This window comes from Mandrillus leucophaeus, unplaced genomic scaffold (genome assembly GCF_000951045.1).
Source record: "Mandrillus leucophaeus isolate KB7577 unplaced genomic scaffold, Mleu.le_1.0 Scaffold298, whole genome shotgun sequence".
Classification (NCBI taxonomy): Eukaryota; Metazoa; Chordata; class Mammalia; order Primates; family Cercopithecidae; genus Mandrillus; species Mandrillus leucophaeus.
This window is the reverse complement of record NW_012103120.1, coordinates 2,417,295-2,424,524: the sequence shown is the minus strand read 5'-3', so window position 1 is coordinate 2,424,524 and position 7,230 is coordinate 2,417,295. Positions and strand designations below refer to the sequence as shown.

Below are 7,230 nucleotides of genomic sequence, written 5' to 3'. Positions count from 1 at the left end.
AAAAAAAAAAAAGAAAAAGAAAAGAAAAAGGAATGGGCAAGATAAAGAGAGTCTAAGTCTGTGCTCCAGAAAAACATATCAACCAGGGGCTAGACAAGGAAAACCGAGTGGTGCCAGTACCACTCATTACATTATTTACTTTAGCCCTCTATAATTTGGGCTTATTTGTGTTTCTGCAAAAGTCATATGTTGAAGACATAACTCCATACTTCAGGTCACTGTGTGTGGAGATGTGCTCTTTAAAAAGGTAATGAAGGTTAAATGAGGTCATGAGGGTGGGCTCTCATCATATATGACTGGTGTCCTTGTAAGAAGAGATGAGAACACACACATGCACAGAGGGATGACGGTGTGAAGACACCGGGAGAAGACAGCCATCCCAAACCAAGGAGAGAGGCCTCAGCAGAAACCAACCCTGCCAACACCTTACCCTGAGATTCCTAGCCTATGGAACTGTGAGAATATACATTTCTGTTGTTTAAGCCACCCAGTCTTGTGACACTGTGTTATGGCATCCCTAGGAAACCAATGCACCCTCACAACACATTTGTCTGACAAATGAGAAAACTGAGGCTTGGAGACATTGATTTGCTAGTTACAGGCAGAGCTTAGATTCAAATCCATGCCTATCTTTCTCCCTCGCTGGCTAAAGGCATAGAAGACTGGAAAATGAGTGTCAGAGAGGAAAGAGAAAAAAGGCAGTCTTCTGAAACCAAGGCAGGAGGGAGATTTAGGAGGGTGTGGCCAACAGAGAAAACTGGAAGTAAAAGATGAAGCAGAAAGAGCACTGAAAACAGGCAATCAGGCAAAGGCTTTGACACTGACCAACACAGTGATGCATTTTGGGAATTGGAAGTCACATTACAAGGGAAGAAGATCAAAGGAAAGTTCAGTTGACCTAGAAAACAGAACCTAAATAAAAACACTTACTTCTGAATTAAAACTAATGCTTGACAGAAATTTGGGTGAGAGTTAATGCTGAAAACTACATGCTTAGGCTTTCTTTAGCCCTCCTTAATAATCCTGCTGGGCTTTTTCTCTGATAAAAGATGTCAAGGATAAGAAAATGGACAATTACGTTTTGACAGACTCTTTGACTTATTCACTCACTAGCTGCTCAGGTTTTTTTTTCACCTACTCAGGAATATAAGAAAATGATACCATATTCAACTCAAGACAGTATTAGCCTAAGAATTTTAAAATAAGAGAGAAAAATTCCTAAGGACTAACTGAACCATGTGTGCCACGTACCATGGCAAACTCCCCGTGAGAACCCGGCTGGGAGGCTTGGGGAGAGTCAGAGAGGGGAAGGTCTGAAAAAGTGTGAAAGCCATTTCTGGCTGTGCTTCCTTCTCCCTCTCTTTTGGAAACTTTCAAGTCCCAAAGGACCATTGACGAGTCATCCAATTTCCTGTGGAGTTAAGAAGTTGCTGGAAACCAGAACAACACATTTTACCTAAAGAATAGAATCTTTTCCATGCTCTCTGCTTAGTCATCAACCTTCTCAGGCCTGCCGTTGCTGCACAGTTGCCTCCGAATTTATAATAAACAAAAGACCTATGAGTTTTTTGTGTCTTTTTAAGATAGAGTCTCGCTCTGTTGCCCAGGCTGGAGTGCACTAGCACAATCATAGTTCACTGCAGCCTTGACCTCCTGGGCTCAAGCGATCCTCCAACCTCAGCTTCCTGAGTAGCTGGGACTACAGGTGTGTGCCACCATGTCTGGCTAATTTTTAAATTTTTTGCAGAGACAGGGTCTTGCTATGCTGCCCAGGCTGGTCTTGAACTCCTGAAGCTCAAGTGATCCTCCCACCTCAGCCCCTCAAGTGTTGGGATTACAGGGATGAGCCACCATGCCCGGCCAAGAGTTATGAGTTTTGAAACATCTAGCAATATAGAAAAACATACTGTGTACATGCTAAATGAGCTTTTGCTAGTCTAAATCTACTTAGCAATTAGCCGTCTCTACGGCAAACTTGGGGAAAAAAATCAACAACCTCAGTTTTCTTCCTGATTTCACTACTGTTAGTAGCTTCACCATCTTCCTAGTTATTTCACTTGACTTTCTAAGTAATTTTTTTTTTAAGTGAAAGCAAGTTTATTAAGAAAGTAAAGGAAGAAAAGAACGGCTACTCCATAGGCAGAGCAGCCCTAAGTAATTTTTGATTCAGCCCTTTCCTTCCACTGTTCTGCTTCTAATATTTCTCTACTTCATGGTTCAGCTTTTGATTTTAAAGGATCCAAATGACTGCCCTTAGAAAACAGGGGCTCCTCATCTTGGCAACGATCCTCAAAGGCAGTAACAGCAGAGAGTATCAGAGTATGGCAGTGAGTGGACACATGGGATTTGAAAAAGCTTTCTAAGATACAGGACTCCTGGGTTGCAGGAAGAGGCTCCCTCCTACTTGAGAATCACAGCCAGTTTTTGCATTAGCACCAACCCTCCATTAATGTTTCATCAATGCTGACATCAACAGAGCATCCCAACGTGCCCTTTATTTTTGCCATCCCAGTCCTTGCTTTGTATTTCCTCTTGGGCTACCTTCCTGAAACACAGGTCTCCTTTTCTTGTCAATGGTTTCCAATTTTTTTTTTTTTTGGTGTTCATTTTTTTTTTTTTAATTCTTTAAGACTGGCATAAACAAAAATAAAGCACAAAATAGCAAGATAGCTGCAGTTACTAACTGCAAGAATATAGTAAAAAAGAGTCATACTAAATGTTAATGTTTTTGCAACAGAATTGTCCCAATCACCTCAGAGTAGAAAATTTTGGCAAGAAATGATCATTCATTATTAAAAATATGAAAAGAGGCCGGGCGCAGTGGCTCACACCTGTAATCCCAGCATTTTGGGAGGCAGAGGCAGGTGGATCACTTGAGGTCAGGAGTTCGAGACCAACCTGACTAACATGGTGAAGCCCTGTCTCTACTAAAAATAAAAAATTAGCCGGGTGTGGTGGCGCATGCCCATAATCCCAGCTATTCGGGAGGCTGAGGCAGAAGAATCGCTTGAACCTGGGAGACGGAGGTTGCAGTGAGCTGAGATCGCACCACTGCACTCTAGCCTGGGCAACAGAGTGAGACTCCGTCTCAAAAAAAAAAAAAGAATTTCTAAGATTGATCAGTTGTAACGGCTCCCTTTTTCTTATAAAGTTCACACTCCCTAGCAAGGAGTCAATGCCCTTTGTGTCTAATCTGCTTTTCTACTTTTACTTTCCTTTCCTTCTCTCACTACCCCAAACTCGAGGCAAATCTACATAGCACTTGCTGAGCAAACCCTGACCCACTGTCCCACCACCAGTGCCTTGCTCTCAGACTGTTTCCCTCTGGCCATGAATGGCCTTTCTTCCATCTCCTCCCACTGACATCCTGCTCTCCTTTCCTGGCCCAGGTCAAGTGCAGTCCCAGTCCTAGGTTTCTTCTTTATTGCAGGCTAAAATTAATCTCACCCTCCTCTGGGCTAACATACATTGTCTGAACTTCTGCTGTAGTCATTAGCACCTTCTGTCATGTACTGTAAGTTATCTGCAAGTATATCTTTCTCCCCTGGAAGACTGGAAGCTCCTGGAGGGCAGTCACTATGCTATCTTTACAATTTCCCGTAAGGCTTAAAGTAGGGTAGTTTCTTACAAACAGAAGATGGTTGAATTCATTTATCCACTTATTCTTTCATTCAGTAAACATTTGTAGAGCAATTACTATATGCCAAGCATCTGCATTTATAAAGACTTTCAGGTTCCCACTATATGCCAGGCCAGCAAGATTATCCGAATTCCTAGAACAGAAGGTAACAGGCCAGGTGCAGTGGCCACGCCTGTAATCCCAGCACTTTGGGAGGCCAAGATGGGCAGATTGCCTGAGGTCAGGAGTTCCAGACCAGCCTGGCCAACATGGTGAAACCTGTCTCTACCAAAATACAAAAATTAGCCAGGTGTGGTGGCATGTGCCTATAGTCCCAGCTACTCAGGAGCCTGAGGCAGGAGAATTGCTTAAAACCAGGAGGTGGAGGGTGCAGTGAGCTAAGATTGCACCACTGCACTCCAGCCTGGGCAACAGAGCGAGACTCAGTATTTAAAATACAAAAAACAAAAAACAGAGGGGAACAGGAGACCATCACCATTCTGTCTTATGTCCTATGATGTCGGTATTATTCCTCTTCCCATTTACAAATGAGGAAGTCACAGCTCTGGCCACACATGCCAAGAAGGAGCAGACAGGGATTCACACCCCATGTACCCAACCCCATAGATGTTGCTTTTCTCACTGGAGCTAGGACCCAAAGGATGAGTTGTTTTCTCATAAACCAGTGTGATAACTTGTACCTATTCTTTTTCTTGAGACAGGGTCTCACCCTGTCGCCCAGGCTGGAGTGCAGTGGCATGATCTTGGCTCACTGCAACATTTGCCTGCAGGGTTCAAACGATTCTCCTGCCTCAGGCTCCCAAGTAGCTGGGACTACAGGCACGTGCCACCACGCCTGGCTAATTTTTGTATTTTTAATAGAGCCGGGGTTTCACCATATTGGCCAGGCTGGTCTTGAACTCCTGACCTCAAGTGGTCTGCCTGCCTTGGCGTCCCAAAGTGCTGGGATTATAGGTGTGAGCCACCACACCTGGCCCCAGCTTATAGCCATTCTGCGTGTCTCAGTTCAATCACTGCCCCCGTTTTACCTTCTGGACCTACATGAGTAAATTCATCTTTCTCCCACTGTATTCACCTGAGTGAGTATTCAACTACAAAACATGTGCCCAAAGGACTTTTGGATCTAGATGAACTCAGAACTATCCATGTATATGAACAGATGCCCTCTGCAAAGGAAAAGATAGGATCATAAACATTAATAAAGATGATTTTGAGTATTCTTAGGTGTCACATAACTTAAAGGTAACATCCTTATATGCCGATGAGCACCAGTTTAATCACCAGATTGATTATGTGGTCAATGAAGGGACAAGCGGTTAGTGACAAGGAGTAGTTGACGATTTATTTAGTGAAACCTTCCCCACCACTCTCAATACCAGGTGTCACAGTCACAGTGCCCACCTTCCTGCTCCAGCAGGAACAGCAGGCTGCTGGGGAGTGGGCACGGGGATGAAGGCTCAGGCCTGGGAACTGCAGAGCCCAACGTCCCTCCTAGTTGCATTCTGGCCCCCCGCCCACCCTAGCTCCTTGGCCTCCCACTTTGGTGGCAGAGACAGTGAGATTTTCTTGGCTACCTGCCCACATGGTAAATCTATCCTTGGCACCTTTTCCTTTCCTGAGAGGGTGTAGATAAGGTTCCCAACTCCAAATGAAAACTATTCAAAAGTGATTTTTAATCTGAGACGCAATAAGTAAATTATGGGTTTTCTGTGCGCCAATGTGTACTTTAAGCCATGTGAAGTCTGTCATTTCCAGGCAGCTGCTTAAGAAGAAACAAAGGGACTTTGTACAGAGACATTCCCTAGTTCTGGAGTCATTTTACATCTCTCAAAGAAAAATGATGAGAAAATCCACATTTAGGAAGGCATTACACATTTCTTAAGGAACTGTAAAACTGTTCCCACAAATTTTGCAAAACTTTGAAAACCAAAGAGAATATACTTCCTTTCCAGTTACCAAAGTCAGTATTAAAGCATAAACACAAGGGACCAGGGATTTACTCTCCAGATGTTTTACTGCGGTTTGGAAGAGGGTCAGCACTGCCTTACTCTATGGAAAAATAAAAAGATACCTAATTAAAAGTTTACAGTTGAATTACCTTAGAATAGAGGCTCTTTCTACTTATTGTCATGAAAATAGAGTATTTGTTAAATGTAGTTATTCATGCTGATGTTTTAAAAACTGCTCAATTACCCCAATTTATGGCAACAATAATATTTAAGTTCCCATTTAGGTCAACTCACATCTGACATCCATTGTGAAAGGGGACATTACACAGTACTCTCATGTGTCATTTGTGAGAAAGTTATGGATTTCTTACCTTGAAAGTCATTATGAGATGAGTAAAATGGAATTCTGCTTCCAAATCCAGTTGGATAGTTACATTTTCCACACCTACGGGAGATTAAAAAAAAACAAAAAGCAAAAAACAAATGAAACTGTAAACAGAAACATCTGTGAATAGTTGAGACTATGTTTTAAAATTATTTTTATGTTCCCCATAGAAAGTATCCTTGCATTCTACCTTAAGCTGAAGCTGAAACTAAATAATAATCCCATGGTAAAGCACAAGTCCAATGATTCTTTAGTTTTCCACAAATCATTCTGGAGTTCAACAGATTGAATCTGCTCACTGGAACAAGACATCTGGCAGAGTGCCTCTAGCTGCTGTCAAGAAAGACATCCTTTGCCTAGCCAGAAGTGAAACATCTTCCCAACCCTCTAAGCCAAGCTGCTCTCAAAGGAAAAATGGGAGGGCACTTCCTGTGCACAGTAGGGGGTCAGCTTGCAGTCTGATGCACAAGGACACAATCCTCCTCCAGTAGAAACACAAATATTCCTTTTTCTCTACGCAGCAGCAAAGAAAATAAATAAGAGTCTACCACATATGTTAGTTATACTACAACTTAGAAAAACCTATCCCTGATGGGGAAACCTTTGGATGCATTTCCACAATGAAAAACAATGCCAGAGGAAAAAAGAGTCGGTCAAATAAACTGGCTCAGAACAAATACTAACATCTTCTCTTTTAGGGGAAAGCCTGAACAAACAAATGAGCCTTTGCACCCTTGCCCCGAGGGTCAATCAGTCTCACTTAAACACATTAAAAAGGCCACTGGAATTCCAGAGATGGAAAGCACCTCCTCCCCAGTCCCTAGAGCTCTCATGCCTGCCTGTTCAGCAAGGGAGACTTTCCATGCTTCTTGTGTTTGAGAGAGCTTTTGGGGTCCATCTTCCAGAGCAAGAGAATCTTAAATGCGGGAAGACAGGAATGTGTCAGAATGAATCATGTCACAGGCTGGTGTATTTTCAGGAAATCAGAAGGACCTTTTGAAATAAACTCTCTTGCTGGAAAATTGCCAAGTCAATTGAGGGGGTGGAGGCGTGGAAAGTGGTCACTAGAACGGATATGAGTTAGCTGGAATGTTAAAAGAAAAACATAATCATACTAACTAATCTTATCTAACTTATTAAAAAGAACCATATTACAGAACTACAATGGGCATTTATTTTTGAGTGAAATGTTAGGCAACTGTATGTCTCTCCTCTTCCAGACTTTTAAAAACCTACAATATTTGTTCAAAATTAAG

At 42.5% G+C, this 7,230-nt stretch overlaps 1 protein-coding gene across 2 annotated transcripts in view; it reads right to left on the bottom strand.

Moving 5' to 3' along the window:
• The window catches only part of LAMB1 (laminin, beta 1), a 91,694-nt gene that overhangs the window by 75,550 nt on the left and 8,914 nt on the right, over nt 1-7,230 (bottom strand). The window lies entirely within an intron of this gene.